A 19,114-nucleotide genomic window follows, 5' to 3' on the forward strand; every position below is an offset into this window, starting at 1 on the left:
TCACGGAATTCCTTCTTCATGCATATCTCTTCTTATGTTTATCTCGATCTTCTTTCCTTTAATCAGCTACTGTCCTTATCTGATTGTCCTTCAGCACTTAAGTTCTGATATCTATCTTCTGATGATTATCTCCTGATAATATAAGTACTGATATCCTTAAGTCCTGACTTCCAGTATAAGTACTGATTAACAGTTAAGTATTGATTTATCCTGTTCACATAAGATCTGAAAGCTAAACATAAAACATATTAGCCATGACATTATCAAATATATCTAACAGACATATCCAGATTTTCTTTCCAATTACAAGGTTCCGAAGTATTTAAGTGAGAGAGCAATCCTAACTCCAACAAATCAAGTAGTTGGTCACCTCAATTCTCTTATTATGGATATTATTCCTGGGAATGATTTTACTTACTAGAGTGTTGATAGAGTTGAGGAGTTTGGTAGAACTCTATCTGAATTGAGTTTTACATTTCCTGCCGAGTATCTCAATTCTATCAACATTCCAGGACTTCCACCACATGAACTTAAGTTGAAGGAAAGAGTAGCTGTAATGCTGATGCGCAACTTAAATCAGACACTTGGGTTGTGCAATGGTACCCGGTTTATGATAACCCGATGTTTGACACAATGCGTTGAGTGTGAGGTAATATGTGGTGCCTTTGTAGGAACAAAGCATTTTATTCCAAGGATGGAGCTTAGTCCAACTGACACCAAGCTGCCTTTCAAGGTTATTAGAAAATAAATGCCGCTACAAATTTGTTATTCAATGACGATTAAAAAATCCCAAGGCCAATCTCTTGCCCGTGTTGGTTTATATTTACCGAACCCTGTTTTTACTCACGTTCAATTTTATGTAGCTATTAGTCGTGTGACCTCTCATTCCGGTCTAAGAGTTTTCATTGACAATAAGTTAGGCGAGTCCACCAACGTTACCCGAAATGTTGTGTACAAGGAAATATTCTATAACCTTCCTATACAATAGATAGGCCATGTCATTGAATCTGTATTGGTAAAACCCACATGATGTTTAGACAATTAGTTATGCCTTTTTTCTAATATTTTTATCCTTCATTTAATCAGTTGAACTACTTTTCAATGTACTTTACTTCTAATTCCACGTAATTAAGAAACTCAAAATTTTGTCGAATTGACTTATTCGGCCCTTTATAATTTAGAATATTGAAATTATTGCTTCGTTGAATATATTTATATTTTTAACATATGTAACAGAAGTGCATATGTTATTACTGTTACTAGTAAGACATAAAGGGACTATATACTTAACTTATAGTGAGGTTTTGTAGCTCAGATAGATTCCCTCCTCTTCAAACAATATATCCTGCATGGCTTTACTTAACTGGAATTCTCTGAAAGACCTGAATCCACTTACTGGACCTGATTGTAAGATCAAAGTGTATATCTGGAAGAAATGGGTGGACTATGTTACCAACAACCAAAGTGGTACAGGCTTGAATCTTATTTTCATTGATAGAGATGTAAGTAAATATTTACCATTTTGTATTCATATTCAAAGTTTTTCAATTAATTTGTTGTAATGAAAAATAAATTAAAAATTCAGTTTTTAACCTATATTGTTTTATATTCAATTTAGCACAACCGAATGCATGTTTGGATTCCACCATCCCTGGCCTCTCGCTTTTCTACGAACATATTGGAGGGCCAAATCTATGAATTTAAGAATTTATGGTCACTCCTTACACCTCCAACTACAAATGTTTTGAGGGTGTAAACCATTTGTACTTCATAGATGAAACAGTTGTTAAAGCTATTTTACCACCCATTTCCGAAATGGTCATAACCGAAGAAATGTTCTATTTCACTTATCTTGGCTTTATTAAAGAACATCACTTTCAGAAGAGCCATTGCATTGATAATATTGATTTTAGCTGCCTATGTAAAGATGTTGTTAAAATGTCTGATACCTTTGTATTTTAAACTAATTAATTTTGCAAATTGTATCTTAGATGTCCTTGGTGTAGTTAAGCGCAGGAAGAGTGTTAAATCACTTACGGATCATAACAATGAATACCATACTCTTCTTGACCTTGTGATTACCGACTGCGTGTAAGTAATTTACCGTATTTTTTAATATTTTTCAATGTTTTCCTCTTCACACAATTTATTTTCTAAATCATTGTTTTGATATAATTTCAGCTATGACATTAATGTCCGCCTTTGGGATGAAATTGCTCTCTCCACAAATGTTGCTCTGAATGATTCCTCTTTTTATGGTTTCCAACCCGCAGTAGTTATTATTTCTAGCTGTAAGATTGTGTTGGATCAGTACACCGTGTAACTTCACTTTCCGATTCACCGTCCACTAAAGTGTTTATGAATTTTAACCTTCCTCGGGTCACCGAACTTCGCAATAGGTTGTCAATACGGACGAACTGATCCATTTTTTTCGTTTATTTATATATATTTTTGAATACAATTACGTGGAGATGATGGAATTACTTGGAGATGAAAAATTTGACACCGATGGATGAATTTATTTGTCCAATTCAAGGGGAATTAGTATAATGTTATTTTAATTTGTAGTATGTCAGATTATTTTCATGGAGTAATACTTTAGTTAAGGAAGAAATCTTTTGTTTTTTGACCACTTTCATTATTTATGTATAACTTCTATTGTGTCAAACATCTATATTTTTTATTCGGTTTTGAAGAAAAAATTATGAATGAAAATTTGCTATCAACCACTGTTAACAAATTTCAAATTTTACACATAACTTTTCCCCACGGTCACGCCTTTCAATACTCCTTTAAAGTATAAATCCATAATATCTTTTTTTAAAATAAAAATTGTTGAATAAAAATTTTATGTTTAAACTTTTATTCAGAAATTAAAAAATTAAAAATATATTATGAAACTATAGTTTATAGAAGTCTCGAGATATGTGTAAATAGTAAATGTATACTATCTACCGGGACAGAGGTAGTAGACCATATTTTGTAACATATGTGCAAAATAATCACATATATTGTACGTTTCTTACAAATATCATATTTTTCATTGGCAAAGATGATGGGACGCCTACTGTTTGCACTATGCATTTTGTTTTTTCATATTTCTTTAAAAAGTACTTCATTCGAACGTACATTCTGCACTAAAATTGTATTCATGTATATAGGTCTCACTTCTTTCAAGATGCATAATTGGATTTTGCAGTATTAAATCTACAAGCAACCGTTTATCCATTGTATCTATTGTGCAGTAGAATTTAAAGAAAGTAGATTGATGGTGACTAACCATATTTTCTTATAAGGAGCACTGTACTCTAATAAATTAAAAATTCATTGTAAGACAGAAGAGCACGCCTATTACTGTTCTACACACTTACTCTATGTATATAAACCCCTAAACTAATCAATTGACAAGTACTGCTCACAGCTCTCTGTTCAAGGAAGTTAAAGACTATGGCATCTTCTTCCGTCCCAAGGTATGAAAAGTACATCCCCTCTGCATGCAACAAACAGCAATCTTAAATTTTTTTTTCTCTTTAACAAAGTTAGTATGACAAATATGAACCTTTACTCTCTGTTAAATTTTAATATTTTCTTGCTGCATTATCTCAGATTTTGTTGTTTTAAACCTGTTTGTCTGATTACAGTACTCCGTCTCGACCCCGTCCGATGATGATATCATGGAGCAGATCGATGATTACAAATATGATGCCAGGGAGAATCTTGAAAAGTCAATGACCAATTTTAATGTAAACACTGCTATGATGATGGACCAGATCCTTCAGCTTAGTCGTGATCACAAAGAGAACTCAGCTAATTTCACTATGCAGGTTGAAATCCTACTTGAAGAAGTCGGGAAGCTAAGGATTGAGGGTAGAATGATCCGTGAAGAAATGTCCAAGATTATATAATTTTAATACCTTTTTATGTAATAAATTATGGTAGGTCATGTAATCCTTAATCTTTCCTAAGCTTAAACTATCTCATCATATTTAATGGAGTATTTTTATTAACTACAGTTGATCCCAGAATTTAATTTTTAATAATTTATCTGCTTCCTATTTGATGCATGTTGGAACATATAAAAACTACATTTTTAAATAAAGCAAATTTCGTCAAGTATCACTGTTATTGTGGAACAGTGATAGTGCAAATAATGTAAGAAAAAATAAACTCGAAAGTTATTATATGCTGCCTAAAATTACATAAGTTTGTTAGTTGCTGTGACATGAATAAATTGTTTTTTAAATATAACTCTATACCCTATATGTAAAATGGATAATAGAAGCAAAAGTTAAATTTGAAATACCAAAAAGTAATAATTTTAGAAATAATAGTGTTCATATATTTTATAAAATTTTACATCAATTATAGATTAAGTTAATTGCACTACGTTACAGTTAAGTACTTTGGAGATAGATCATCATTATGAAATAAGAACTTGAATAGCCAAACCACTGATTACGACGAAATTAGAGGGTTATTTGTTTATATTTCTCTATTATAACTGTTTGAGAAATTATTAAAAGCAACTAACTAATGTTAATAACTTTAAATCAATGAATCCTATTAAGAAGGTGTTGCATTATAATTTATTAAGGGCACATATCATTTTTGACAATTCGGTAACAATTTCTATGAACAGTAATGTATCAAAATTAAATGCAAGCTAAGTTTCTATCAAATAATGAAATAAATTACATTAACATTCACATTAACCAATGTCCTAATTATCCAAAAATTTTGTCAAAATTAATTGGTAACTACAAATATGCACTGATTAAAACTTTATTTCCTCTTTATTTCCTAAAACATAATACAAGCAAATGTTCAATGTGAAATATTGAAAATTAATTAATTTAGTAATAACAGTGTTGGTACATAATATACCTTTTAACATTGTGCAATGTTATGTATATTACATTACGCAATGTTTTACTTTTGCGGTAGATCATCATTATCAAAATCTAACATGAATAGGAAAATAAAACCTAAAAGGTATTCAGAATTGGCACTTCAAAATAATCTTGACCACTACTCATAAAATCCAAATTTTATCTTAACCCCAAATCACCTATTTCGGAAAAATAAAGGATTCTCTCTATATATTTCTCTTTTAAATATGTCTGATAAATTATTAGATGCAACTAATTAATGTTAAATACCATAAATCAGAATATCCCATAATAAAAGTGTTACAATATAATTGAAGTAAGGCCCTTCAAAAGTTTGTCCACTCGGTAACAATTGTTATTATTTGTAATTTATTAAAATTAAAAGCGAGGTAGGTTTGTAACTTTCAATCAAATAATTAAAATTAACAATCACACTAACTAATGTCCCAATTATCAAAAACAATTGTCAACATTTACCGCTATATTAAAATATGCATTGATAAGAACTTTATATCCTATATGTATGAAGCATAATACAAGGAAATGTTCAATGTGAAATACTAAAAAATAATAACGGTCTTGGTACATTATTTTTTTAACATCATTTATATATGAAGTAAAGTTTTATCATTATTGTTACGTATATTACATTGCGCGAGGTTATACTTTGGATGTAGATCATCAATATCAAATTCAAACCTGAATATAAAAATAAAACGAAGCAAGTATTCGGAATTACTACTTCCAAATATTCTTGACCACTACACCCATAATCCGAAAAGTATGTTGACCTAAAATCACATTTTTTGGCAAATTACTATGTCATCTGTTTATATATCTCTTTTATATATTATGTCACATAATTGAATAAATCCAATAATGTGGCAGTTAGGTCACATTGTTAATAAATCACCGGTTTTTTGTGAATTAGATGTTTATCTGTTTACATTTCACTATTACATATGTTTAAGCAATTGTAATAGTTTTTAATACAAATCTAGAATTCAAAATCGAAAATAGAGTTATATTAGATAAAAAGATCCATATAAAAAAATGTACCGCAAACACAACAATAATGGTAGGACGTATACTCTATGGAGTGAAACTATTTTTATCTGTTTTTTTAATTTAAGTTCTTTGGGTCACAAAAAATTACACATGCTTTGTAATTTAATTTGATTTATATAATTTAATAGAACGTTTTGAATATTAATTTGATTTATATTATTTTTACTTATTCGATGAATTGAACAACTTAATTAATTAAAATACAAACTTTCCATGGATTTTACTTTAGATGTAATGATTTTGAGTTGTTTTCACTGACATTTTTTCTGTGAAACTTAATATTATAATATTAACTTCTTACATCCAAACTTTCCAATGTATTTGATTTTTAATTTTACAGATATATTTAAAATTTGTGTTTACGAACAAAGTCCCCCCAAGTAAGTAGTAACTGTCAAGTAGAGGGTTCTTTGCTTATATTCCTCTATTATACATTTTTGAGGAATTATTAAAAGCAACGGCTAAATATTACATACCGTAAAATATAAAATTCAAAAATGAAAGTGTTAAAGTAACAAAATATTGAATTGCATTTGCTTGGTGACACATAATATAACGGTTGTAAGTTATAAGGATGCAATGTTGTACTTAAATGCAAACATGAATAGGAAATAAATTACATTAACATTCACATTAACTAATGTCCTAATTATCCAAAAATTTTGTCAAAATTTATTGGTAACTACAAATATGCACTCATTAAAACTTTATTTCCTCTTTATTTCCTAAAATATAATACAAGAAAATGTTCAATGTGAAATATCGAAAATTAATAAATTTAGTAATAACAGTGTTTGTACATAATATACCTTTTATCATTGCGCAATGTTATGCATATTACATTAGGCAATGTTTTACTTTTGCGGTAGATCATCATTATCAAAATCTAACATGAATAGGAAAATAAAATCTAAAAGGTATTCAGAATTGGTACTTCAAACTAATCTTGACCACTACTCCTAAAATCCAAATTTTATCTTAACTCCAAATCGCCTATTTCGGGAAAATAAAGGGTTCTCTCTATATATTTCTCTTTTAAATATGTCCGATAAATTATTAGAAGCAACTAATTAATGTTAAATACCATAAATCAGAATATCCCATAATAAAAGTGTTGACCTAAAATCACATTTTTTTTACAAATTACTATGTCATCTGTTTATATATCTCTTTTATATATTATGTCACATAATTGAATAAATCTAATAATGTGACAGCTAGGTCACATTGTTAACAAATCACCGGTTTTTGTGAATTAGATGTTTATCTGTTTACATTTCCTATTACATATGTTTAAGCAATTGTAATAGTTTTTAATACAAATCTAGAATTCAAAATCGAAAATAGAGTTATATTAGATAAAAAGATCCATATAAAAAAATGGACCGTAGACACAACAATAATGGTAGGAAGTATACTCTATGGAGTGAAACTATTTTTCTTTGTTCTTTTTAATTTAAGTTCATTGGGTCACAAAAAATTACAAATGCTTTGTAATTTAATTTGATTTATATAATTTGATAGGATGTTTTGAATATTAATTTGATTTATATTATTTTTACTTATTAAATGAATTGAACAACTTAAGAATAATATTTTTACAAAGTTTAGCGTTCTAATCTTTCGTAAGAATAATATTTGCCGACCAATAAAAATATTACCGCAAGAAAGTTGATGGTCTGTTTTTAACTTGGGTATTTAGATGTATTAGGGTTTGTTATAAGCGCCAAATTAGTATTGAACATCGTTTTTTTTAATTTTAATTTCAAAATTTAAATTTTGAAATAATATTGTCTTTCAAAACCTTATTAAAACATTGTGTAGGTTATATATCCTTTAATTAATCATCACAATGCATTTTCTTATTACTGTCTATTCAAATAATTTATGGTGTTGACAATATAATCACCCCAATTAAGCATTCAATGTCAATTATATTGGTTATGGTTTGTATTTAAAAACTATAAATTTTTTATAAATTTTTAAGCGGGGTATTTAGATGTATTAGGTTGTTTCTGAAGCGGCAACTAAGTGTCAAACATCGTATTTTATGCAGTTTCATACCAATTTCTAATTTTCAAACAATATTTTATTTTCAAATGCGTATTAGAACATGGTATATATTTTATATCATTTAATTATTCATCACAATGCAGTTTTTTATTATTTTATGTAGAATATTGCGCATTGTTTTACAAACATGAATACCAAAATTCAAATTGACGGTTTATTCATATTACAACTAGAATTAAATATGCACCAATTTAGAATAAAAGATTTTGTACTTTTCTAAAATATTTGTCCAAACACTTTACATGGATGATGTATAACATGTCTCACATTTTACCACGTTCACTTTTACAAATTATCTTATTTGAAGATATCAACTGTGCCAGTGAGCATAAGGGAGAAATGGAAAACAGGTACCACACTTTGTTAGAACTTACTACTGAGAAATTAGTTTGGTCCATTCATGCCAGAGCACAAGCCGTGTGGAAAGGAATCAATAGGAAAACCAACGAGTTCCGTGAATTCAATATCTTATTCATTGATGACCATGTTTACATACATATATTCCTTTTACAAAAATTTATTATTTCCAACCATATCTATAATTTTATGATTCTATTTGCCTTATAGGGTTGTATGATCCACACATTTATTAGTGAGAAGAAAGCGAATGCTTTTACACCTATTCTTACTGAAGGTCAAGTGTATAGAGTCTCTAATTTCAAAGTTATGAAATACCACGGGGATGAGACAAACCGGTGTGTTCGAAATGAAAAACATATATACTTTGAAAACCACACTGAAATGAAGATTTTGAATACTGGTGTTGGTGTACCGGAGGATTATGCTTTCGATCTATTTTGCCTGAAGGATGTTCCTAAATTCTGTTCTGAAAATAATTATTTCTTAATAGGTACAACTACTATTTATACTTCATAACATTTAGCTTTTAAATCATCTTGGTTTGGGTAGAAAGGAATTAATGTTTGCGTCTTAATTGATCAGATGTTGCTGGAACAGTGCAAACGTCTACTCTAAGAGTTGTTTGTGCTAAGGATGACAACACTAAACTACATGTCAAATTTGTCATGTCTGATGGAAGGTACACTGTTTAATATAAATTCCTGAAAGTATTAGGTAGCTGGATATTAATGATACTTTGTTTTCATTGTGTAGTGATGAGGTTAATGTCACCCTTTTCAATGAATTTGGAAAATCTTTTGAGAAAGCTTTGGACGGTTTTGTCGAAGAAAAAGTAGTTTTAGTCTTGGAAAGTGTAAAAGTAAATAAGTATGAAGGTATAATCTCATGTTACATAAAATTAAATCTAGTCCATTTAGTTTATAACTTTTACATTATTTTTGTCAATTAAACTCCAGCCACAAAGGAGATCTACTTGACTAACTATCCGGCAACAAGTTTCTATATCAATCCACCACACTATAGTGTACAATTGCTTCTTAAAAGGTTATATATTTTTGGCTCTCCGATTGTTTTTAGTTCATATACTTATGTAATAGAAATACTTATCTAACGGTGGTTGTACAAATTTTAGGATAGAGAAGCTGCATGGCAGAGATAAATTTGACTCTACCATCTACACTTTGAAGCAAGTAAAGTAATTTACTAAAGAATTTATTGAGGTTTTTAATAACAAAATTTACAGTTGTATAAGTTAAATATTTAAGTTACAACATATTTCCAATTCCTCATTTTCAAAGGTCAAATTTGTGTACAGCGAAAGGTTATATGCCACATAACTGTGAAGACCATTGATGAAAAATATAATTGGTATGAAAATTTTCACGTTAAATGTGATAGCGAGGTTTATCTTGAACAAGGCCGTTATCGATGCCCGGAGTGCAAAAGGAATTTGCCATGTCCAGATAAGAGGCAAATAACTTAAAATAGGAATATTATACTTATATTCTATTATTCATATCTTCTTAGTATTGAATAGATTATTAAATTAATATCAAAACAAAATATACATTAATTAATGCTATGTAGGTTTAAAGTATCAACTGTATGTTCCGATGACACTGGTTTCGTTGCTATTATGTTCCCGGATGATGAACTTCAAAGAATAATTGGGAAGGATGTTTATGAAATTGAGAATGAAAATTGCCAGGTAGAAAAAGTGGAATGCTTGACATAACTGAAAACAAGTAGCAGTTTGTAGTAACCAATTTTTTTTTGCAGGCTGGTGATGAAAACCGCTTCCCACCGGATCTTAAGGAGATGGTTAATAAGCAGTACATTATAACTTTGCTGCCTAATGAAGATAATATAAAGAACCAGTCTAATGTTTATGTTGCTAAGTCAATCCACCTCCCCCAGGAAATAACACATAGTCACAATCCAAATGATCCTTTAAGCCCGGATATTGAAGAGATTAATACCAACACAGTAAGTTATTACATGTAACAACAACTTTTTTTATACTATATATATATTTAGAACTGCAATGTAATTACAAACTATTGATTTATTTTTCCCCAGGAGGTGATAGATAGCATACATCCGATTGAGCCTCTCAGTCCTGAAATGCAAGAGCTGGGGAACATTACGGTAACCGTAATTATGTACTCATGAAACAGAACTTTTTTTGTACCAAAAACTGTTTCATAATATTGTCCATGAAGCTCTGAATTTCTATATTTGATTATCCTTATTAGGAGAATGACTACTCGAAAATTCCCGAATATGCAAGCCCTCCTACTGGGAAATCCTCAAACCGGACTCGTGGCCGGAAAAATAGGATGGCACTGAAATGTGAGATAGAGGAGAATGTTCGTGTTAGTAAGATAAAGAAGTCCTAGAAATGTAATATTCAAAATTTATAAAGTAAATGAATTTCCAAGTTTCACAAGTTATGGTAACAATTCTAAATTTGGTTAATCATGACAGGTGTTTTAGGTGGCAACAAGGGGAATTATATCAAGCTTTCTAAATGTTGAAGAAATTTAATGGATGTCAAATATTGGGATGATATTTACCCTCTTTTGATTATTGGTTAATATGTTTTGTGTTGAGATATTTCATAATATCGTACTCTCTTTTGTCTATTTTAATACTTTTCATCCTATTCTTCAACTCTAATAATTTATAGATGTCAGACTTTAAGGATTGGTTTGAGAACCAGCAATTTTTATTTATTTGTTTTGACATGACAAATATCTACTTTCCACCTACACTGGGCTTGCACATTAAATTCGAGATTGAATTAATATAAGTGTACAACAATTTGAGAAATAAAGGAAATGTCATAAAGAGAACAAAATATATGACATTCAAATCCAACTATCAAAAAAACAAAGTATAATGGGAACAAGCAGGTATGATTTATTTAAAGATCTTAGGAAAGGAAAATATGATTGGAAAATTCTAGCTAGAGTCATGAATATGTGGAGAGAATACACCAAGAAAGGAGAACCTTTCAAAGGGTTTAACCTATTAATGTTGGATAGCAAGGTATGTAACCCATAAACTATAATAGTTCATAGTTACAGTAATATGCACAAATCAAAATAAATATTTTTACTTCACTTCAGCGTTGTAGAATACATGCATCTGTTCCTGGAAACATTTATGATCCTCTGGAAGCCGCATTAGAAGTAGGAAACATTTACTTATTCAATAATTTTACTATGAAAGACTATAAAACTGAGGACAAATTCCGGTGCTTCATGAAAGAAATCCATATTATTTTCTCAAAGGAGACGGAGATTCGTGAATACCACGAAAATGATGTTTGCATAGAGAACGCGGTATTTAACTTTTATGATCTTGGTGATCTGAAGGATTTGTCCAAGCAAACAACTTATCTAACAGGTAAATTTTCATCAAATTTATTTTACATAGTGTTAGAACACTTAATCTAGGTTTGTCAACTTTTTATTCTTTAAAATAAACAGATGTTCTGGGTGTCATTCAAGATCCACAACTTAGACTAGCAAGGTTCACCAACAAACTGAACCAGCCTCAGACGCAGATGAAATTCCATTTGACTGATGGAAACACCTCTGTTCGTGTTATATTTTGGGATGCTTTTGCTGAGGAATTTGAAGATACCCTTCAAGCTGATTTTGAATATCCTCTTATAATTATAATATCATCAGCACGAATCACCGAATGGCAAGGTTAATTACGTTCAGTACTTATGATTGATAGTATAAAATACATAATTCACTAACAATTTAGTTATTTTATTAGGTAAAATTGATATTTCTACCGTTGGAGCTACTCAAATTTTTTTGAACTGCCAACACCATAGTGTCCTTCAGATGAGGGAAATGTATACCTTCCCAGACAAGCATGTTTTAGTTATTAACATTTTTCACTTATACTAATAGTTTAACCTGTTGGGATAAACAGGTTGAAACAACCAATGTTTGCTGATGTGCACAAGGTTATAAGAAGAAACGAACCACCACAAATACTAACAGTAAAACAGATCAAAGAACTTGGTGAAGATTACATAGAGGTATTTTTCCATCCGCCAGTTTTCCTGAAATTTAGCCGACTAGGTGTACATACCTAACTTATTATATTGTTTTTCAGAAAAAAGTTTATTGTGAGCTAACCGTGAAAGAAGTCAAGTTTTCTGAAAAGTGGTTCAGGCACATTTGTTCATCTTTCTATAATGCAACTATATTGGGGGACGAAATGTAATTTTGCACAACATGTCAAAGAAATGTTCCTTATCCTTTAAAGTGGTAATATCAAACACTCCATGGATATAACACTAATAAATCTCTAGCAGTTTAATACCATATATAATTATACGTTCTTCCCTCCAAATTATAACCAGCAGGTTTGAAGTGTTTGTTGACGCTTTTGACGAAACAGGGGAAATTGGTGTTATACTAGAAAATTCTTCAGCCCAGAAATGCTATTTCCAAGATGTAGATGAAATTGTGGAAAAGGTAAACTGTAACATACTAATAAGTACATGGTAGACATTCACTACATTTTTAAAGCTAAGATGATCCCACATATTCTGTAATTTTGTTTAGGAGAAGAACGGAAAAATGATTCCATCCATACTGAAAACTCTAGAGGACAATGTCTACATGATTAAGTTACTCATAAAGAATGAGAACATTCAGTTCAAATCTACTGTGTATGTTGTAAAAGATGTAGTCAATGTTTGTTCCCCAGAGATTGATAATAAAATCCCCCCAAGGCCTTTACAAGAATCATGTATCGAGGTAATTTACAATCTCATACTTACTAAGTTTAATGACTAACCTCAGTTACAACCTTAACTAATGTATAACAACCATCAAATACAGCAATCAACATCTTCAATGAATCAAGACTCTGTTTCACAAGTTGTATGATGGAAGCTACTATTTACCATGGACATTGCCCCCCCCCCAAATAGCTCCATGTACTTATGACAACCGTAAGGTTTTTATTAACTTCTTAAAAAAAATCCAATGTAAAAATATTAATTTTTTTCCTGTAATTTTCTATTCTGTTACCTCAACTAAGGTTTCTATATTATATTTTCCGGAATTTCTCTGTTAGACATTAGCCCTATCTCGGTATTATTTATAATAACAGAAAAATGAAATAAATATTTCTAGAAAATAGTACAATTATTTGAAGAACATATCTAAATTAATTAAACAGTAACACATATTTCTGTTTAGAACAATTACTGAAATCAATGTCAATAATACTTAGTTCAATTTTAGTACCAGTTCAGATAAAAATGAAATGGAGACAATAGTTCAGATTTAAAGTACGGCCTTAATAAAATATTCACAGCTTTCTTACTTCAAAGAGAAAATCTCCCATATAACGAAAAACTAGCAACTGATCTTTCCTAATATTGTTGTCCCGGACAAAATCAGCCCATCCCACTGAAAATCGGCATTGCCTTTCACTCCGCAAAGCATCAACCACCCACTGATTTCCATCCATCATCAGAGTTGTAGCACTCCTTTTATTCCAGATACTATAAACTGCAGCAAGTCTGGGTGCAATGTACTGTTACAGAGAAACTCTGTTATGGTAACTCAATACAAATGTTTGTCAATACAAACATGATTAAAATGTAATACATACCGCTCCATGGCAGGGGTCATCCAAGTGTGACTTCTTAATTGTCACATAAAAGGTCAACATCTCCAATTCTTCATCAATAGCGTTAACATCTTCTACAATCATAGTAGTTTAGTAACTTTACTTTAATATCCAATTTAAATGAAAAGGATTAGTTTTACAAAATACCTTCACTACTTTCACTACTTTCACTACTATCGCCAGAGCTGGTGCTATCAGAGTTTGTGCTGAAATCCATATCAAACTGAATTTCTATATGATTCATACAAAATTTATTATCAATTTAAATAAGCCAGCATATGTAAATATCTCTCAAAAAACTGTCTTTACTTTCAGAAACAACATCATTGGTATCTGTTATATCAACAACCTCTGTTTCAGATGGGGGAATCATAAAATCTTCAAATCTGTAGTTTCCTGTGGAATCGCGGAAGTGGTTCATCCCTTCTGTGTTAAAAAGCGACAATTGAAATGATGAATTACCAGTATAATTGAACACAATCCAGTAGTCTTCTTTAATTGCATATTTTTTTAAAGACGATGCATTCCATAAATCTTCTTCTCAGCCGGACATAAATTGAATTTCGAAGTTATTGAACCACCAAGTGAAATGTGCAGATTTTTTACAATCTCGCCGCAATACTTGGAAACAAACAGATGCGGAACTTCCTAAATTGAATTCCAATTACATTAGAATATGTTACAACCATATGAAATCTGCTAAAAATTATAGTTGCTTAGAAGCCATACCAATTGTCCAAATTCTAAAGTATGCTCTGTAATCAACTTAAAAAACTTACTGCAACCTTTACCAGTGTTGACGCCTCCTATACATTTATAGTTGAAAGTTAAAATTAAAATAGTAATTATTCAGAATTGAAAGTATACTGAAAACATACCTCCACATGTAGGAGCCTCGCAAAGATAATTTGCTTCAAATAAACAGACTTTGTACTTTAAATACTCATTGGTAGTTTATAGTACAACTAAATCCCCCACTGATATGTTTGCTTCTTCAACAAACCTATTCCATTGTTGACCTAAAAGAGGCCTACCTAAAACATAATTTACAATAATTTCCCACTTCTTCTCTTCAAAACATAAAGTTAAAGACCTAGAGTTCTCATCCAACCCAATCCTTTCACAACCCTCTTTTGAAAAAACCTGTTTAAAACTATCTATTAATTACTGATAAAATGAAAACACTATTTATGTTTCATAATGTTTTGTTTATCTAAGTAAAAATTGCACCAAGAACATGTTCCACTTTAATATTCAAATGATAAATACCATCAAAATTGCTACGAGCATTATATGATAAATTGGAAGCAAGTTTATCACTTCAACAGGTTTCAAAACTGAGTCAAAACCCAATGCATGCGTTGGATAAATCATCTCCACTGCATATGGATTATATACCTGAAACTTGAAATCACCTTCATAAGTCATAAGCACCATGTGGTACGGTTTAATTCCGTAAAAGGACATCATATTTGTCAAATCGGAGATGTTATTTCTCTCTTTAACATACTTGCCAGTCCACACCATTAAAGAAGGACCATGAAGTTTCACAATTGCAGGCAAAGATTGACCAAAAGCAGCAGAAAAGGCAATGGTAGGAACTGGAATAATAACAATTGTAAATAAGAGAAAATTACTGAATGTAATTCATATGAATTTAAAAAGTTTGAAATACACGTACCAAATCACCATTGTCATAAAAGGCTGAATTTGGACATATAAAGCTGATTTGATTATCTTCTAAATCCATGACTACGCAGAAAAGATTCAACTGAAACAAGGGTCTTGAAAACAAAAGAAAGCAGAAAATGAATAGAGGAACATACCTCTGAAAAGTGGATGCTTGGCTCAATGTGGTAGATTACGGCTCTAACTGCTCTATTAGACTTTGAGTGCTTAAAAAGCTCTATAACTCCTTAACAAATATGGTAACCCCCAACTACTTAAATTAATGCTGTCATATTTATCTTTTATTTATTTCATACTATTAAAGACATTAATATCTCATTTACATTTTTTTGTTTTTCATTTTATAAATTTTAATAAGAAATCCTTTTATAATTTTTACAATTTTTAATTGTTTGTAGGAATTTAATTTCAATTTCATATTATTTATTACTTTTAATATGTTGTAATTGACAAAATTATATTAAAAAAATAAATTAAAATTGTAATGGACAAAATAAAGTCATTAATTGATGTACGGCTCCATGTTGTTATAAGGTTCGCTAATATGTTCAAATATTTTTATAAACTATTAATGGGAAAAAAATTAGAATTTATATTAATAATTTAATAATTATGCATTTAATTCCGTCAGAAAAAAACATAAATACAGAAATTATGAAAACTTAATATGTCATAGCGAAGCGGGGACATTTACTAGTATATATATATATATATATTGCTTAATGAATTATATTTGAAAAGTTGTGTAATTTGGTATTGTCTTTTATAAAAATAATACAAATTGATAAACAATCAACTTGTTAAAGCCCAGAAAAAATGAAACTAAACAGGTCAAGCTTTAATAACCTTTATTAATAAGCAAAACCTCCTTTCAAGTGGTACTTGGTTTCACTTATTTTTTGGTACCACCACGTGTTGGTTTCACTTTTCATGATTCATGTTATAACTCTAACTCTAATTGTATTATTATTATCTTTTTTATTCCTATATCACTTATAATTATATATATATATATATATATATTATTTTTACCCGTTTTTCTTTATTAATAAATTTTTTAAGTGATACTTTGTTTTAACTTATTTTCTGGTTCTATCATCTTTTGTTTTTTTTTGTTTTTATGATTCAAGGTGTATGTAAAATCCTTGATTTTATTTTTAATTTATTTATTAGATTTTAGATAATAATTCGTTTAGATAAATATTTTTAAATTAGAATATTCGGGAAATATTTTTGTGCAAGTTATTTGAGTTAGGAAAAGATATGTTATTGTGGAAAGAAGTGTGAGAATAGATTAAAAAAATCGAAATCTTTTTAATTTAGGTAATTGTGTGTATCAAATATTTTATTTTAGAAATTTAGTTGGAAATATTATATTATATCCTAATTATGATTAGGGTTTTGTGTGCTTATAAAAAGACCCATTTGGACAATAGAAAAACTTGTACAGGTTCTACACATCCTAACAGGTACGAACTTTGTCCTGCTTTCACTTTTCGTCACTTTTGATTCTCGGTAATATTTATGTGAGCATGTGTCCGTTCTGCGTCATTGTGAAAGTAAAATAAGTTTATATAAATAATTTTATCATGCAACATGCTCTAAGATTTACTGTCTCGTGTTCTATTTGTTGTGGATTATAGTAATCAAGTATGAGTTGTGTACCTGATTTGTGAATGCATAATTATGTTATTTGTTTATTTTTTTTTAACTGTCTCTGCCATGTCTTGTGTGGGATCTAGTTTTGAATTAATACATTAGGATTTATGTAGCTAGTTTATGTAAAAATTGATACTACTTGCGCATGCTAGAATATTATTTTAATTAGATTAAAGAAATTGCAATAATATGAATTAATATGGATTCTATATGTGTCTATGTGTTATCTTTATTTATGAAGCAATTCTTTTGTGAAAGTTTAAAGTTTTAAAATATCGTATCGTAAATAATATATTTTTGGAAAACAAAGTTATAGATTTATTATTAATTTATGTGTATCGCTCCTTGTTCATTCCAAAAGTTTTATATTTATATGTTAAATGTGGTCGTCGTGTCCGTCAAATTAACATGACAGACATTATTTATTTAAGGGATTACAGGAATGCTAATGTATGTTCTTTTCCAAGAATGACAACTTGTTTTGGTTGTTAGCAATAATAATTTGGTGTCCAGGATGTGTATATTAGGTTAGTTGGTCTACATAATCAAATGCAAAATGTTAAATCAAATAGATGTGCATGTCAAGGTTTTGGTGATTTCTACTTGAATGAATTGAATGAATTGAAAACTAGACCAACATGACTTACTTGGGCTTAAGGCCCGATTGACCTTAGCAACAAATACATGTTTAATTGCTAAATTTTTTTTATATGGCCAAGTTTTGATCTTCTGTTATTTGAATTTTAATATTTAAGTTTCTGCCAAGTTTTGTACATGACTAAATGTGTGGGTTCTCTGGTATAGCATGCGTGGACATTGTTTTTTTTGAATTAAACAATTAATTAAGTCCTGCTTATAAAATTTTAGGAATTGTTCGCGTTGTTAATTTCGGATTTTAAGTATCGACTTCCAGGTTAGTACTTTTGACTTACTTTTAATTTTCGAAAAAGATATTTCAGTTCTGTTTTAATTTCGTATAAGATATAAGAATTTTGATTTTGAAATTATAAGATATAAGTATTTGTGAATTTTAGAACCCAGTCTCTACGTTTTCGAACCCGTTCGTAATTTACGCTATAGTTCCGGAACTAGCCTTAGATACCCTTAGTAGGCGCACAAGTGTGCAACTTTAGATACCTATTAAGGGCGCGTAATTATTGAACTTTAGATGCCGACCACTGGCAAAGTGTGGTATAAAGAATAAGAATAAGAATTAGATGCCGGCTACTGGCAAAGTGTGGCCGTAGATCAAGACTGTGGTATTTATAAGAATTATCGTTTCGTTCTGTTTTATTCTGTTCAGATCTGTTATAAAATCTGTACTGTTATAAATTCTGCTATGTTCTGTTTTAAATTCTGACTTATAAAATATAAAACTTTGGGTTGGATTTATTTTAGAAAATGTTTTACAAAATTATTATTGTTTTAAGAAAAATCGTTTTATCAAAACACCCATTGTTTTTCTGTTTAAAAGTTAGTCAATTTGTACTTGCTGAGCTGTGTAGCTCACCCCTTTTAACATTTCAGGTTCGGAATTTGGAGCATATTAAGATTAAGGAATGAGAACTATGTGGAGATCTGTGCTGCTTCGTTTTGTGCTATTTGAATTAGAATAAAGATTTTGTTTTTAGAGAATGAATTTAATTATTTGTTAGACAATTATTATCGGATTTGTGGAGCTGCGTCTCTGTTTTTATGATTTT

General features: G+C 29.8%; 1 long non-coding RNA gene across 1 annotated transcript; it reads left to right on the forward strand.

The window, feature by feature from the left end:
• Positions 1-1,356: 1,356 nt before the first annotated feature.
• LOC141711049 (uncharacterized) lies at positions 1,357-2,469 on the forward strand. Its single transcript, XR_012571202.1, has 3 exons — positions 1,357-1,502; positions 1,992-2,091; positions 2,182-2,469. It is a non-coding gene; the product is annotated as an uncharacterized LOC141711049 (long non-coding RNA).
• The last annotated feature ends 16,645 nt before the right edge of the window (positions 2,470-19,114 follow it).

Source organism: Apium graveolens, chromosome 3 (genome assembly GCF_009905375.1).
Source record: "Apium graveolens cultivar Ventura chromosome 3, ASM990537v1, whole genome shotgun sequence".
Classification (NCBI taxonomy): Eukaryota; Viridiplantae; Streptophyta; class Magnoliopsida; order Apiales; family Apiaceae; genus Apium; species Apium graveolens.